We start from the raw sequence: 17737 nt of genomic DNA, 5'->3' as shown, positions 1-17737 counted from the left end.
TTTGCGGTACGCAGGCCTCTCACTGTTGTGGCCTCTCCTGTTGCGGAGCACAGGCTCTGGACACGCAGGCTCAGCGGCCATGGCTCACAGGCCCAGCCGCTCCGTGGCATGTGGGATCTTCCCGGACTGGGGCATGAACCCGTGTCCCCTGCATCGGCAGGCGGACTCTCAACCACTGCGCCACCAGGGAAGCCCAGAGCCTTGCTTTATAGGAAGAAAGCCACCATCTTGTGATTAGCCCTAGGGAGAGGCCCACATGACTAAGAACTGATGTCTTCAACCAACTAGTGAAGACCTGAGGCCTGTCAACATCCATATGGGAAACAGACCCTTCCCAGTTGAGCCTTGAGCTAACTGCAGCCACAGCTGACACCTTGATCATAGCCTTGTGAGAGACCTGAACCGGAACGACCCAGCTCAGCTGGTGGTTCCTGACCTGCAGCAACTGTAAGGTAATAAATTTATTGTTTACAGCTGCTAAGTTTGGGGATCATTTATTACACACCAGTAGACAAATACAAGCCCCCACCTGGTAGCTCCTCTTTCCTGGCAGCCTTCAGCATGTCTCTAGTTCCTGACATGTGACCCTAGCTTCTCGTCTCTGATGACAACAGCTCTTCCCACGTGCCCCCCGTCCTAAGGGTACTAGCACCTTTCTGCTGTGGCTGATCTCTGTGTTGCCTTATGGACCCCTCTTTGGCTTCTCACTCTTCTCTGACCCATGTAACCAGCTGCTGGTATTAACCCCCCTCTGTTTGAAATACCTAGGGTGGTTTCTAGCGTTGCAGGGGAAAACATTTCATCTCCTATGACATGTAGGCTCAGTCGAGCCTTCGCAAGTCTTAGAGAGAGAAAGAAATTAGTGTGGGACGGAGAGTCCTGTAGGTCCTGGAATCAGTCTTCATGAATAAAATAGGTTAAGACAGAAAGCCACCCGCTGAGCTACCAGATAGCACAGCAACAGCTCTGTAAGGTGATGACAGAGTGACAGAGCAGCCCTTCTCACCATTCCAGTCCACAGTGAGCATTCTCAGGTACGGAGGGAGGGTGTGTGAGCCAGAGTGTGTATTCCCCAATGGCAGCAGCCATCCTGGGGATTCCCCTTTGCAGGGTCTCCCTGAGGCTACAGCAGGGCAAGGGGAGGTCTAAGGGCTGTGGACATGATTGTGATCATAGAGGGCTGAGCCCACCTCTCTGGGGCTCGGACAGCTTCACTGAGGGCTCCATACTGCTTACGTCACGTTCTGGCTGCTCTGGGGATGGAGTTCAGCCCGTAGCGTGGTGAAGCAGTCTCTACAGACTGCTGGCGGGCTGGGGCACAGCAAAGGTGCTGTTTCCTCTACCCCTGGTGGACAAAGGATCCGCTCTTTCCTAGACTGACCTGGGAAAACAGAAAAGAAACCTTTGGGCTTGCTTCCTCGTCTTTCAATCCCTAGCTTGTTCGAGAGCAGGGGATCTTGGCTGGGGAACTATTTTCCTGGGAAATTCTTTTTGCTTCCAGCCCCTAGCACCGTTACTGCCTCTTCTGGGTGGGAGCCCAAGAGTAAGGTGAGCAACAGATGCAGCCCCTGGCATCTTTTGGCCTCTCAGGGGCTCAGTGTCCTACACAAGCAGCTGTTATTCTCCATCACACCCTACAGCCCAGGATTCGCTCTCCCCTGCTTCTGGAGGGTTTCCCCTTTCTCCCGTGTAGTTTCATGGGCCAGCACCTTCAGACCCACCCTGCAGCTCTGACTGAGGAATTGGCAGATTCTTCTGACACAGTGAGCTCGGCCACTCTCCCCACTCCGCAGAGGTGAGGAATTGCCTCGGACTCATCATGCCCCTCTCAGTGGTGCAGACACCCAGCTGACAGAGGGACAGAGTGTTGGCAATAGGCAAGTCTAATGTCAGAAACCCTATGTGGAATTTGTTTCAGAGTGCACGGTCTGAACAGAAAGGGTGGACAAACAGGGAAATTAGGAATACAATGGCTAGAAGGATTATAAGATTGATTTCACTCTAGCTGCAACCGTCAGCTGTTGGGGGAATCTGAACCAAGGCCTCGGCTAGAGCCGGTGAGAAGTTACAAAGAACAATGGCTCGTAAGAAAGCCAGCTCCCCGCCTCTACCGACCACTGCTGCTTTCTCTTGCTGGAATAGATTCACCAAGCAATTCAGTATTGACTCTAATCATTTACATCTTCGTTCAGTATTAATTTGGTACCCTGTAATTGTTTATTTCTTTTCAATCTGGGCTGGATTCTGTGAGGCACTGTGCTGATTTCTTCGGGATGTCATCACCACAGGCTGTTGGGCATGGGGCTTGGATCCAATGCAGGATACAAGCTCAGAAACAAGGGAGTCCCTCAGTACCCACCAGTGTGTTTGATGGTTATTACTCATGTGATGATGGGGAGGAACGGACATTATGCAGCCTCTCGGGGCTCTGTCAGTGAATTACAGGTCACTTTGTCCTTTCGCCTGTTAGCACATCCATAAATTACAGCACAGCCTGGGCAGAGCTCATATGGCAAACTACCATTTAAAAAAAAATCTTTTCTAGTGCCTTTAATTTGGGGGCCACAAATCAATTAGGTTACCAGTCATCATAAACACTTAATGAGTTGAGAAACAGGAACCATCTCCATTTTGTGGATGAAGAAGACTTGAGGACACACAGTACTGAATGTGGAAACAGATGGGGGTTTGGGAAGGACCTGTTCCCCTCAGTGGCAACTTACGCACATTTTGTCCGGCACATTAAAGGAAAACTGGGTTTAGGTTCTATTGAGGTATTTGAAAAGGAGAGAGCTCCTTCAATGTATTAGTTATGCTTTTGGCTGCAACTAACATTGCTTCAACACAAGGATGCTTCTTATTTAATATACAAAAAAAAAATCCAGAGGTGGGTGGGATCAGGGTCAGTTCAGTGGCTCCACAATGGCACCAAGGACACTGACTCCCTCCATCTTCTGCTCTGCCTTCCTTGGGGTATTAGCTAGGTACCTAGGCTCATCCCCTCAGGGTTGCAAAGTGGCTGTCATGGTCCCAAGCACTGAGTGCAAACACAGCAATGTTCAACTGAAGAAAAGAGATGTTTCTACTCATGAAGTATTTCTTATTAGGGAGGAAGTCCTCCCCAGAAGTCCCCTTTCTCACTTATCATTGGCCAGAATTGGGTCACATGTCTGTGCCTTAGCTACGAAGGAGGCTGGAAAGTGAGAAGCTGGCATTTTCAGTCTCTGGGTTGGGAGGTTCTCTGCCATCAAGAAAGGAGGAGGAGATGGCCTTTGTGCTCATAATCAGCAGTGCCTTCTACACTTAGATTCATTTGCATTGAGTGCTTAGCACAGGCTTAGCACGCTGTTAGGCACCTTCACCTGCATTACATTATTTACCTAATTAAGCTGTAAGAAGGTTAAGATGGTCAATAAATTACCTGTTGGGGTCTTAGAAACCACTTGTTCATCTATTTATCTCTGAAGCCCTGAGCTGTTCATTGGCAAATAAGAATACTACCCAACTGATTCTAATAACCAAGTGAACTGAAAATCAGTATTAGAAAGACTGAAAAATTCCATCAACATGGGTTCAAACAATCTGGATTGTTGAGACTTGGATTCTCTTTGTTTCTAGCAGGGAGTTAACCTAAGGAGACTGAACAGGCCACTCGTAACATCCAGAGTAAAAGTCACAAGCTAAAAGTTCTTAATTCTAGTTCTTTTAAGTTGGGGAAGAACCAAAATTGGCCACAGATCTAGACCCACTACAAGGAATGGCTCAGAAATAAGGATCCCAAGTACTGCTCTGTTCCAATTTATTAGCTTAGGCCAACCCCATTGGCTGGGCTTATTTATTTGAGCCCAGGGAGAATACATTGCTGTTCACCTGTGTTTTGCATTGGAGTTTCTGTCAACAAGTAATCAAGTCTCTCCAGATGTTTCACTTGCTATAACAAAGCTACTGTCATAAACAATAACACACAGATGTTCCCTTTGAAAAGCAGATTAAAAATGTTTTTGTTAATGTTTCAAATTATCAAATGAATTGTGAAGAATATGGATGCAGAATTGGTTGCCAGAATATCTCCTTGAAACTGGATTTTTAAAAAATTAATTAACTGTAACCTCTTTAGGTAAGATTAATCAAACTTCAACAAATAAAGGAGAAAAATAAACTTAGTGTTTTTTGTCAAGTAGGATTCAAGTGGTTAGAGATTATGAAATTCGCTTTTCACAGAAGGATTTTATTTCTGTTTGTTTCATTTTCTTTTCCTATCCCCTATTTCTTACTGTACTTCAACATGGAGTCTATTCACTCTTGTGTTACTCTGAGTCTCTGTTTCCGAAATGGTTTTTTTCTTTATTTGCTAATTCGCTCCTAAGTCATGACAGCTTTTTTCAGAGATTTTTTTTTTTGCCTGTTTCTGATCGCTGCTTTTGTAAATGAGCAGGACCCTACGGGGCCTTCCCAGGACAGACCCCTCCCCCATACCCTCTGCTGTAGCTCCTCTCTGAAGTACCCAGATAATAGCATCGGATGCATATTCCCTGAGTTTTTCAGATGCTAAAACCACCGCCAAATGGAAGGAATTAACTACTTGATGATCATGAGCACCTTGCCTTTAAAAATGTTTTGCTGAAACCCTTCAGGGATTTGCAATCAAAAGGGGAAATAATGGGAAAATCTCCACATTTTTGAGGTATGGGGAAGTCATTCTGGCTTATACCTGATTTAACTTATACTTTACTGACCAAAGCAGCCTGTTTTATGACCTTTTGAACATGCATTGTACATCGGCCTTGGGGAGGGGAATGCTTTTGAATATCAAAATGGAGTAGCTGTGGTTCAGACATCCAAGGTAAAACTAGGTTGCCATTGTGGACGTGATTTCAGGCATGTTCCTGTATTGTTGGGAGCTCGAATTTTCTGAGCTGTGTCATACTCAGGACGCCACCAGCCATTCTCAAAGCAGTGTCTGCTGGCAGATGGCAGCTGCAACCTTATAACCTCAAGGTCTCCTCTTGTAACTATTAGATTTTTAGACAATAAAATTGCTTTAGATCAGATGTTAGCAGAAAAAAGGAGACGTGTAGTGGCCAATAGCTCCTGTTATGTATATGTTAATACCACGTCAGAAGTTAAAATTGGCTTAGATAATAATAGACAGCTGGCTACCTGCCTACAAGTCTCCCCCAAACTGGCAGGTCCAGACTGGTTTTCAGACTTATTCTCTGAATTCCTCAGGAAATGACATGTCTCTTGGTATATGATCAGGCCACTCAAGATGGCTGTTCTCTTGCTCTCTGTACCTCCCCTGCTCGACCAGTGCCTGCTTCACCTACACCCTGCTCACAGAACTGACCTTCCTACCTACTTGCCCCAGGGCCCAGCTAGTGATTGTTCTTACCAAAGGAGTAGTGAGGGGCGTGCCCCTCTACTGGTTTCCCTAGTAACTAATGAGCCCACCTGACATCAATTCCCCTGTAACTGGTAATCTCCCCTTCCCCCTGGGAGCAAAGCCTGCCACCATGTCCTGCCCACCACCTGCTGCACATGGTGGGGTGTTGCTCCAGGACCTTGCTTCAGATGTGTAAGCTCCCCCATCTACTAGACCATTGATGTCTCTGTTGCTGACTCCAGGCTCTTTCTTAGGTCTTAAAACAGCAAGCACAGGCCTTGTAGGCCTGCGGGACGCAGCCCAATACTTGTCCGTTAAACTTCTAGTTGTCACTCCTCCAACTACTTCTAATTGGGTCGGCTGGCACCAAAAGGGTGGACTAAGGGACTGAGATCATACAAGACTTGGATCGGGACTTGAAAGTCGGGAATATTTCCAATTCTGTGTCCATGTTACCGAACCAAACTTGGGTCTGCACACCTGCATGCAGTGAAGCCAATCTGTTGACGCCGGGTTGTGGTGAAGGAAAATGCAGCTTTTATTGTAAAGGTGCCAATACTAGGAGGATGGATGGCTGGTGCTCTGAACTCCCGAACTCCATGAAGGGTTTCAGCAAAACATTTTTAAAGGCCAGGTGGGGAGGGGTGTCCCAGGGTATGGGATCAGCCCATTCTCAATTCTCTGATTAGTTGATGGTGATCATTCCTTAGGTGCCAGAAGGTCTGGGTGCCACTGCTCAGATCATCAAGCAGTTAATTTCTTCCATTTGGTGGTGGTTTTAGCATCTGTAAAACTCGGGGAATATGCATCAGATACTATTATCCAGGTACTTCAGAGAGGAGCTAAAGCAGAGGATATGGGGGAGGGGTCTGCCCTGGGAAGGCCCCATAGGGTCCTGCTCGGTTACATCCATTACCCAAATTGAGGCAGGACTATGCCCCATTTGAGCAGGAAGTAGCCAGGTGTTGTCACCCCATTCCCTGAAAGATTTGGGGAAGAATGAAACGGGATTGGAGATTGAAACCAAGTTCCTCTGCCGAGTTTATGATGAACCTCTATCCAAAACGTTATTCCCTTTCTTGTCCAACACCTGTTTTCAAGATTGAGAGGTACCAAAGAAAAGGGGGGAATTGTAACCGAGCAGGACCCTACGGGGGCCTTCCCGGGACAAACCCATCCCCCATATCCTCTGCTTTAGCTCCTCTCTGAAGTACCTGGATAATAGTACCTGATGCATATTCCCTGAGTTTGTCAGATGCTAAAACCACCACCAAATGGAAGAAATTAACTAGTTGATGATCCTGAGCCCGTGCCCCGCCCCCCCACGCACCTTCTGGCGCCTAACTGATCACCATCAACCAATCAGAGAATTGTGCACGGGCTGATCACGTGCCTTGGGACGCCCCTCCCTCACCTGGCCTTTAAAAATGTTTTGCTGAAACCCTTCGGGAAGTTAGAGGTTTTTTGAGCGCTAGGCGCTCGGTCTCCTTGCTCTGCTCTACAGTCAACCTCCCTCCGTTCCAAACTCTGACGGTTTGGTTTGATTGGCCTCGCTGCGCGTCCGGCACAAGAACTTGCATTCGGAAACACTTTTTCATAGTTTTATAATTTTCATAGTTTCTTTTAACCTTATTTTGTACTACTGCATAATAGGTTTTGTATTACAATTTTTTGCTGCGCCTTCATGACCTGTTGGTATGTTGATTTATTCCTCTTTTGCCTTATAACATCATCGTAAAGGGCTTGATCGCCCTCTGTTTCTGTTGCTCATGTTTAAGTGATGTGGGTTTTTCTGTGCTTTTAGGAGGATCCTGAATAGGGAGAGAGCAAACCAGAGCTGCTTTCCTGGCTTCCCTGTTCAGGGGTTCCCTTTCTGCTTTGGCTCAGAAGCGGGGCTGGCTTCATGGGCATGTGGCCTGTATAGCCACACAGGGTCCACCTCCGGGTTTCATGCTCTCTTGTTACCGTCTTGAAATTTTTAATCATTTGTGAACAAGGAGCTCTGGATTTTCACTTTACGCTGTGCTCTGCGAGTTATGTAACTGGTTCTGCTGGGGAGTACTAAAAAACACAGCCTCTCTGTAGCCACCTACTCAGTTTGGAACTCTCTTGGCTAGTGTAAAACTTCTGTCTCCCACCAGTGTTTCTGGCTTGCTCAATTCAGATTCCACTCCCAACAAGACTGTTTTTCAGGGAGGCTCTCAGTTCCTCGGGATGGCAGATGTTGTATATTTGTGAAGTTGTTATGGGCTTAATTCACCTTAGTACCCCATGACAGCCCCTTAGTGGGTTCTCGTGGTCCTCTCTAGACTTACTTGCAAATGGAAGCTATGAAGATGTCTGTTAGGTTCTCAGACTTGCCTACTGAACATTCCACTCAAAATGGAATACTTCTTTTGGAAGTATCTGGCAATTTCTGTGTCCTGGGTCCCCTAAGATGGTCAGAACACCGCTTTATCCCCCCTCTATTAACCTCCCACAGCTATTAAACCCATAGGGGTCCTGCTGATGTCAGGGTTTGGATCCACTCACCTGCGTTCTGGAGCTCACGGGTGTACAGTCACTTGCTTTGGTTGAAGATGGTGCCTGTGGACTGTTTATTTTGCTATCCTAGTTGTTTTGAGGTGATTTGGAGAGATTAAAAAAACTACATTGCCATCATGATTTTGCCCCCAACTAGAAGCTATTATAAGAATGTTCAGGTTTGATGTATTTATAGAATTATTAACCGTTAGACAAGTACTACACCAAATTTCCAAAGACTGCTTTCTATAACCATCTTCATCCAGGTGTATATTATCTAAGAGGCTGAAGTATACAATAGGAAAAGAAGTAGTGTGAATATAATTGGCAGGGCACATGTGCTCTCATTTAAGTACTGAACATTACAAATTTTAAATTTGGCTTAAAAAGTAAAAACCTTCATAAAAACTTCTATTTACAAGTCTTGTTAGCTGAGAACATAAATATGTCCATTACATTCTCCAAATCTGGCAAAGTAGTAAACCCTGGGATAACGAAAGCATCTGAGAGGTACCCAATCAATACCTAGAAAAAGACACACCAGTGTTTAAATTTTTTTTTATTGAAGTATAGTTGATTTACAGTATCATGTAAGTTTCAGGTATAGAGCACAGTGATTCAGTTATATATATGTGTGTATATATATATACTTTCAGATTCTTTTCCTTTATAGGTTATTATATAATATTGAGTATAGTTCCCTGTGCTATACTGTGGGTCCTTATTGGTTATCATAATAGTGTGTATATGTTAATCCCAGCCTCCTAATTTATCCCTCTCCCCACCCCCCTTTCCCCCTTGGTAACTGTAAGTTTGTTTTCTGTGTCTGTGAGGTCTCTTTCTGTTTTGGAAATAAATTCATTTGTCTTTTAGATTCCACATATAAGCTATATCATATGTTTGTCTTTTCTGTCTGGCTTATTTCACTTAGTATGATAATCTCTAGGTCCATCCATGTTGTTGCAAATGGTATTGTTTCATTCTCTTTAATGGCTGAGTAATATTCCATTGTGTGTGTGTGTATGTATACATATATGTGTGTGCATATATATATATATATATATATATACACCACATCTTTATGCATTCATCTGTCAATGGACATTTAGGTTGCTTCCATGTCTTGGCTATTGTAAATAGTGCTTCAGTGAACATTGGGGTGCACATATCTTTTTGAATTATGGTTTTCTCCACATATATGCCCAGGAGGACACCATTGTTTTTAAAAACTCATTTATATCACAAATAAAATGCAGTAATGTATAATTTTCGCTCAGTATATGCAATAGTGTTTTGGCAGAATGGGATTGCGGAATAGGTACCTGTCAAAAGTATTTAAAATCATAATATATGATATCACAATGAAGTCCTTCTTCAACCAAAATTTACCTGCCATTCATTCATTCACTAGATAAATGTGAAATGTACCATGTGCCAGAGATACTTAGATGAGAAGACAGAGTTCCTGCTTATTAGAAACTAGGGAGGCAGCCTGGTAAGTTCTCAGGAAATGTGATGGATGCTCAGGCAGGGACCAAAAGAGGGAAACCTGTGTTAGTTTAGGAGGTCAGAGAGGGCTCGGGTCCACACTCTGACTTTGGTTCCTCCTATTTTCTAAAGCCAAGCTGCCCTCCAAGTTGAACTAAATCACACTCTTCTTCAAGTCTTAATGATTCTACTTATCAGTTAAGCCTTACCTCTTCAATGCCATTTTATAGTGACATTGCCCTTTCTTTGAATTCTAACGTCCTTAACACACCATTTCATTTGTCTATATATGATTGTAGAACCAGTCTACGGTCTTTTTTTTTTTTTTTTTTGGCTGCGTTGGGTCTTGGTTGCTGTGCACAGGTTTTCTCTAGTAGCGGTGAGTGGGGGCTACTCTTCGTTGCCATGTGCAGGCTTCTCATTGCGGTGGCTTCTCTTGTTGCAGAGCATGGGGTCTAGGGTGCGTGGGCTTCAGTAGTTGCAGCACACAGGCTCAGTACTTGTGGTGCACGGGCTTAGTTGCTCCACAGCATGTGGGATCTTCCCCGGACCAGGGCTCAAACCCGTGTCTCCTGCATTGGCTGGCGGATTCTTAACCACTGCGCCACCAGGGAAGCCTAGTTGTTTTGTTTTTTAAGTGTCTATTTGTATATTGCTTTTCTCCAGCTGAATTATAAGCATTTCCATGAGATAAAGGCAACTGAAGATATAACTTTTCTCTAACATCGAATGTGATACTGGGCACACAATAGACATCTAATAAATGCTTGTTTAAAAAGGGAACAAATAAGTAAACGAAGTTATAGAGCTCAATTGCTGCAAACTAAAAAATAAGATTTGTTTATGTTTGGTTTGCTACATGAAATTTGATTAAATTGGTCCTACATGTTTCCAAATGTAGGAGAATGGAGCTGCTTCTGAGACTTAAATGATACATCCATATTGGCCCATTCTTGTGCAAGGTAAATAAGGTTTCTGGTACTGATAGAAAATGTACCTTCAAGTGAATTAAACTCTTAGCTCAAAATATGCAGCTTGTGGAGCATATGGCAAAATCGTGTGGTGGGAAGAACATAAGCCTTGGAAGAAGGGACACCTAGAGTCAAATGCTGAGATGTCATTCACCAGCTAGGTGGCCTTGGAGAAATTAACGAGCATCACCCAATCTGCCTCACGTCTTTATGTGTATTTTGTGTACAATTACAGGTCTGCATTCTTCATATACTCTCAGCTCAGCCCAATATAATAGGTTTACGAGTCTTAACATTATGTATCAGTTGATACTATAAGCTTTGCATTGATGTTCTAAAATTGTGTCAGTGCCCCCAAAGTTTCTATAGTTATGGGACAGATTTAGAGAATAGGTCTTTAGCTTCCTGTCACATAGACAAGATCTTTCACCCCAAGCCCCAGTCATGTACCATTAGAATATTGTTTGGAAATTGTAACATCTGAACCTTTTTAAAAAGACAGTCCTAATTCTTAAACTTGTCATATATGCAAGACAGTAATTATAGGCTTCAGAACTATAGAATTTTGTACTGAGTTTGAGGTAAAAAGGAACAAAAATATCTTTTACCATATCAATACGGCAACTCATCCTTCAATAGAGAAAGAGTTCAGACTCAATTCATTATTTGTTTGTCGTCATTCTGCTAATACAGGTTCTCTTAGGCTGTCAGGTTAACAGTAAGATCAGGGGAGTGTTTAATAAAGCAATGAGTTTCTCTATTCCAGCTATTTTTTTCTCAGACTACGGAGCTAAAGAGACTGTTTAAATATGTTGAAAAGAAGAAAAATATTTTTAAGAACTCATTTTTGTCTACTGTCCTCCATTTCATCCTTGCTACCAAAGCTTTCAGTTGAGGTCCAACTGAGAGCTCACAAATTTCATTCATAGATAATGAAGAACAAATGTTGCCAACACCACCCTTCTGATGAACAGCTCAAAAACACAATGAAAATAGCAACACATGGGCAGTGAATCATATGAGACGGTATCTCGAGCAAGCAGGAGAAAACCCTTTATTTCTTCTTAGAAAACTTTCACTCTCTGTTCTCCGAAGATATGTGCATTTGGTGTGCATACACATGCACGTGTGAGCAAACACTAAATAAGTCACATGGTAGATGATGTAAGGTAGTGTAATGATTTCTCTGAAAATTTTTGCCTGGTAGTGAGATACTATTTGAAATTTTAGAGACATTTTTATAATAAAGTACATAGTCAATTTTTGTAAGCATTCTCTGGTGTTTGAGAAAAGTATCTATTCACAAGCTGTTGGATTCAGTTCTACACATTCGATTAGCTCAAGCTTGTTAATTGTGTTGTTTGGCTCTTCTGTACACTTAAGTTTTCCTCTTCTTGATCTGTATCTCTCAATGAGATGTGTTAAAATTCCTCACTAATTGAATAGTTTTAAAATTCTCTATGTAGTATTGTTTTTTGGTTTTTTTGGCTTTGTATATTTGGAAGATCTGTTGGATGCATTCCAAATCATGACTGTTTTATATTCCTGTTATATTTTTCCTTTCATTACTGTGTAAATGTAATGAGTTACTTAACCTCAAATAATGCCTTTTTGACTTGAAGATTATCCCATTTGACATACGTATTGCTTTGTCTGATTTCTCTGTTCTTTGCCTCCTTTCTCATTTAAGGAATTTTTCTGGATTAAAAAATCTGAGGTGAGAAACTATAGGTGAGTTGAATTCCTCCATGTTTTTGTGGTTACTAATATGTCTTTTGCATTTTCTTTGTTCCGTACCTTCTCACGGTTTCTATTTTTTAAATTTTTTTCCTGTTTTCATTTTCTCACTTGGAAGTTATCATTCCATTTCTGTCCTTTTAGTGGGAACCCTTAATTGCTTAACATACATACTTGACCTAAAAAGTTACTATCTTTACCCTCCACCTGAACAAGAGAAGACCTGGGAACACAAACTCCAAGCATCGTCCTCCCATCTTCCATGTTTTTCTTGTTTTTTAACCTCCCGTCACTCATTTTCATTGTCACTGTTTTTATAGTTAATGTTTATTTAGATTTTGAACTCCGTGTTGAGCAGTGACAACTCACATTGCCTCTCACATCCCACTTCTTCATTCTGGATTGTTTCCTTCTTATTGAAGTATATCCTTTAGAGTTTTTCCAGCAACGTTCTATGCATGTCAACTCTTTCTTTGTTTTTCTAAAAATGTCTTTGAGTTCCTTCAAGATCGAGTCAAAACAATCTAGCTGAGAATAGAATTGAGGTTAACAATTGAAGATAATATTCAATTATCTTCTGACATTATTGTTGTTAAGTCCCAGTCTAATTTTTGTTCTTTGGTCTTTTCCCTGATTACTTTACAATTTTTTTGTATTTTGCAGTTTCACTATGTCGATCTCTACCCCCATACTCTCTCTACCCCATTCTCTAATCTTTCCTTCTGGAACTCTTATTAGATATATGTTGTACATTCTTGCTTCTATGTTTCTTAGATTTTTGGCTATATTTTCCACCTCTTCATTTCCCTTTGCTGAATTATAAGTAATTTTCACAGGTTTTCAGCTGTGTCTAACATAGACATTGGATTTTAATTCTAATAACTTTTTCATTTTCCTTCTTTAAATAGTACTTTTTTCATGTTTTTCTTAATGGTTTGTTTTTATTTATTTTTGGCTGTGTTGGGTCTTTGTTGCTGCATGCAGGCTTTCTCTAGTTGTGGCGAGTAGGGGCTACTCTTTTTGCGGAGCGTGGGCTTCTCACTGCGGTGGCTTCTCTTATTGCGGAGCACGGGCTCTAGGCGCACGGGCTTCAGTAGTTGTGGCACATGGGCTTAGTTGCTCTGCGGCATGTGGGATCTTCCGCACCCAGGGATCGAACCTGTGTCCCCTGCATTGGCAGGCGGATTCTTAACCACTGCGCCACCAGGAAAGTCCTCATGTCTTTTTCTTTAACTCCTATTTTAAAATGTCTCAAAGCCTCGTTTTATTTGTATAGCTTAGGATTCAAAACAACACATTCCTCCCTCAATAAGTAACTTCATTTAATAGTTTCCTATGTATTCTCCCAATGTTTCTTTATGCAAATATAAGGATTTTTGAATATATATTCTGATTTTTTTCTCCCTTGTTTACCATAAGGCAACACCATATACTATATGAACAGTGGCCTGTTTTACTTTTTGCACATAAAAACAGGACCTCATTCCTTTTTGCCATTACATAGCATTCCATTGTGTGGGTATATCATGGTTAGTTTAACCAGTATCCTACACTTTGGTTGTTTCCAGTTTTTTTACTCTTAAAGATAATACTGTAGTGAATATATCATTTTACAAGCACTCGACTATATTTATGGGATAGAGTCACAGACTGGGATTGCTGGGTGAAAGGGTAACTATACTTGTAATTTTGATAGATATAACCCAATCGTTCTTCATAGCAGTTAGAACATTTTGTGCCCCACCAACAATCGTGAAAGTGCATGATTCTCCACAATATCACTAACAGAGTATGTGTGAAATTTCTTTAATCATTTTTTAAAAATTCTATTTTATATTATAGTTGATTTACAATGTTGTTAGTTTGAGGTGCACAGCAAAGTGATTCAGTTACACATATATCGATTCTTTACCACCCTGATAGTGCCTGATCTTGTCTTTAATCATGGTTAACATACCTCATATAGTCTCTTTCAGATTATTACATTGTCTCCAGTTCTTGGTATCTTCCTGCATAATGTCCTTGGACTTCTCCCTCATTGAGGATCCTTTCTTCTCATTTTCATAATTTGTGTTGGTGAGCATCTCTTCCCCAGAGATTTTCTTCCCCCCTTTTCTGGTTGTCTGTTGCTACAAACAAATTACTCCAAAGCGTATTGGTTTAAAATGACTGTTTTATGTTGCTCACGATTTTGTGGGTCAGAAATTCAGGAAGGGCCTGACTGGGTAGTTCTTGCTTGAGTTCTTTCATGGTTTTTGCAGTCAGATGCCAACTGGGCCTAGAATCATCTGAAGGCTTTACTGGGTTAGACATCCATGATGGCTCACATACAGGGCTGGTCGTTGATTCTGGCTATCAGCCAACAGGTCAGCTGACATGTAGGTGGAAACAGCTACATGTAGGTGGAAACAGCTACATGTGAACTCTCCAGCATGGCAGCCTCAGAGTGGTGATACTTCTTTACATGGAGGTTTAGGGCTCCAGCATGAATGATTCAGCAAACAAGGTGATAGGTTCAAGATCTCTAGGTTCAAGTCCTCTTAAAGTCTAGCCTTAGAAATCATGTAGCATCACTTCAGCTGTACTCTGGTCAAAGCAGTCACAAGCCTGCCTGGAATTAAGTGAAATAGCAGTGGAATATCAAGAATATTTTGGACATTATTTTTAAAACCACCACGTTTCTGAAGTTCTGTGTGTCTTGGATTGTAGAAGGATCCCTACAGGGTGTTTCCATTTCTCTCAGCCAGGTGGCTCAGATTTTATTGGTCTGGAACCAGTTTTTATATTGATTTCTCAGCTTAGGGATTCTCATATAGGTAGTAAAAATTCATACTACACATCTTCTTGTAGCATAAACCTGTGGCTTTATATTCTTAGAAACTTTAAATCCATCTAAAGTTGTGGGTGGAGACCACCTCCTTGTTAAATCCTTGAGCCAGAGTTCTTCTAATCGACCTTCAATGAGGGGACAGCTCTTTTGGAAATCTAGTTTTACAAAACAAATACATTCCAACTCATTGTCTTGCATTGACCCAAGGCCATATCTTCTGTCCCTATATGACCATTAAATCCCAATACTTGGCCACGAGGACCTATAGCTGGAATCTGATGCTGCACCCTATCCCCACCCCAAACCCATGGAGCCTTGCTTTTGATTCCCTTTTAGTTTTGTACTTGTAAGGATTTGCTTTCCTTTATTTTGAACTAAGCTATATATTTACACATTATTGTTAATTCATTCTATCCAGCGCCTCTATGTGTTTGTAGTAAGAGGGTTATCTATAGTAACTCAGTCCAAGATGGTCCCAGAGGTCCTCAATCCTCAAATTTTTTTTTTTTTTTTTTTTTTTTTTTTTTTTTTTTTTCAGTACGCGGGCCTCTCACTGTTGTGGCCTCTCCCGTTGCGGAGCACAGGCTCCGGACGTGCAGGCTCAGTGGCCATGGCTCACGGGCCTAGCCGCTCCGCGGCATGTGGGATCTTCCCGGACCGGGGCACGAACCCGTGTCCCCTGCATCGGCAGGCGGACTCTCAACCACTGCGCCACCAGGGAAGCCCAGTCCTCAAATTTTGCGGTTAAAAGACGGAGTATTGTTGAATGACTGTCCTTGAAGGTAAGTTTAAGAAGTCATCATTAGTGGACAAGAATAAATGTTTTCCCTCTGCTGGGCTGCTTTTCTGTAAAGGCATCTCTTTCTTAACTTTCTGATCTAGATCAATGGACAGATGCTATTTCAGCCAACCTCAAATGGCAGCTGAAGCATGTGTAGTCACTGCCTTTTTGCCATCCAGCAAAGCTATTCTTCTTGTCATAGATCTGGCAGGATAATCAATAGGATCCAACTGGCAGGATAATCAATAGGATCCAAATGGCAATCAATTTTATGTGATTGCACTTGGTTTCCCATTGATTTCAATGCTGGCTCTATGGCAGAATAACAAGGGAAATCTGATGCCAATCATTGCCTGTGAATGCCACTGCACATGTTTCTAGGTGACTGAACAGCATCAAAGAGATGGGAGAGAGAGACATGCTGGCAAAAAGAGTGAGGACGGAGCAAAGCCCCAATGCTTAAGATGAAGAAAAAGATGTTAATAGAGACATGATAAAGGGAAGCTTGAACTATGATACTCCTCTGATCCAGAACGCCATTGAGAAACCTGGGTTGGTACAGTGGAGGATGAAATCAGCCTCAAGGCCACATAGCCTGAACGAGATTTCAAGGTATGTTTCCCCAGCAATCATGATGTTTAATGGCTTAATCTTAGTGAGGAAATCTTGGTTGTAAGTTCACACCTGGAAATGATTAATCGCTTCTTGGCCATCAAATGTCACTTTCTTGAAGCCAAGAATCACATTTTTATTTACCCACAGAGTACTCAACTATCCTCTACCATATGGATTCTCAATGAATAATTGATGGAAATATGTTATACTTTTTATGGATAACTTTTTCTAATCTGTGGACCTAAGAATATATTATAGTATTCTCCAGACTTATCCAGCCAATATTGACATCCTAGTTTTACATATGACAGAGCCATCACACCAAGCAAAGTATCACAGTAGATTCTAATAAGGAGGCAAAGTTAATAATACAATAAAACACACTTAACTTGGAGCTTATGCTTTAGAATAAATCTACTCCACTCTTGTGTTATTTAGCTCTGACTTTGGCAAAAGTTTTCTGCAGAGTATGTATTTTTTTTAAAATTTATTTTTGGCTGCATTGGGTCTTTGTTGCTATGCACGGGCTTTCTCTAGTTGCGGCAAGCGGGGACTACTCTTCGTTGTGGTGCGTGGGCTTCTCATTGCAGTGTCTTCTCTTGTTGTGGAGCATGGGCTCTAGGCACGCAGGCTTCGGTAGTTGTGGCATGTGGGCTCAGTAGTTGTGGCTCACGGGCTCTAGACCGCAGGCTCAGTAGTTATGGCTCATGGGCTTAGTTGCTCTGTGGCATGTGGGATCTTCCCAGACCAGGGCTCGAACCCGTGTCCCCTGCATTGGCAGGCGGATTCTCAACCACTGCACCACTGGGGAAGCCCCAGAGTATGCTTTTAAATGTTATTTCTATTTTTTGAAAAGGAAATGCATTCACAGTAGTCAAAAGTTAAATATGGAAAGGCATATATTAAAGCATATCCCTTCTGCTGTCTCCATCCACTCCTTTCTCTCCTGTCCCTTTTAGGCAATCAGTCATCCTACTTAATTGTGTCCCAGTGCCTCCTTATGCAATCACAAGCAAATATGAGTAATTATTCTTAGAGTCTTCATTTCTTATACAAAAGGAAGCATACTATATATGTTGGTCTGCCTCTTTTTTCACACTATAACCTAGAGATTTTTTTCTGTATTGGTACATAGAGAATAATAACTTTCATTCGATTTGAACAGCTGCATAGTATTCCATTGTATGGATGTGGCAAAGTTTATTTAACCAATACCCTATTAATGGGCAATTGGGTTGTGTCCAATCTTTTGCAATTACAAACAGTGCTGCAATGAATAATCATGAACATATGTCATTTCTTACATGGGCAAGTGCATCTGTGCAACAGGTTCAAAAGGTAAACATGTTTGTAATTGTGATAGTGTCCATTTGCCCTCGATATGGGCTATATGACATTTGCATTTCCAC

This window comes from Monodon monoceros, unplaced genomic scaffold (genome assembly GCF_005190385.1).
Source record: "Monodon monoceros isolate NGI ecotype Baffin Bay Population unplaced genomic scaffold, NGI_Narwhal_1 Super_Scaffold_22, whole genome shotgun sequence".
In the NCBI taxonomy this organism is placed as follows: Eukaryota; Metazoa; Chordata; class Mammalia; order Artiodactyla; family Monodontidae; genus Monodon; species Monodon monoceros.
The sequence above is the reverse complement of the archived record's forward strand: the minus strand, read 5'-3'. Positions refer to the sequence as shown.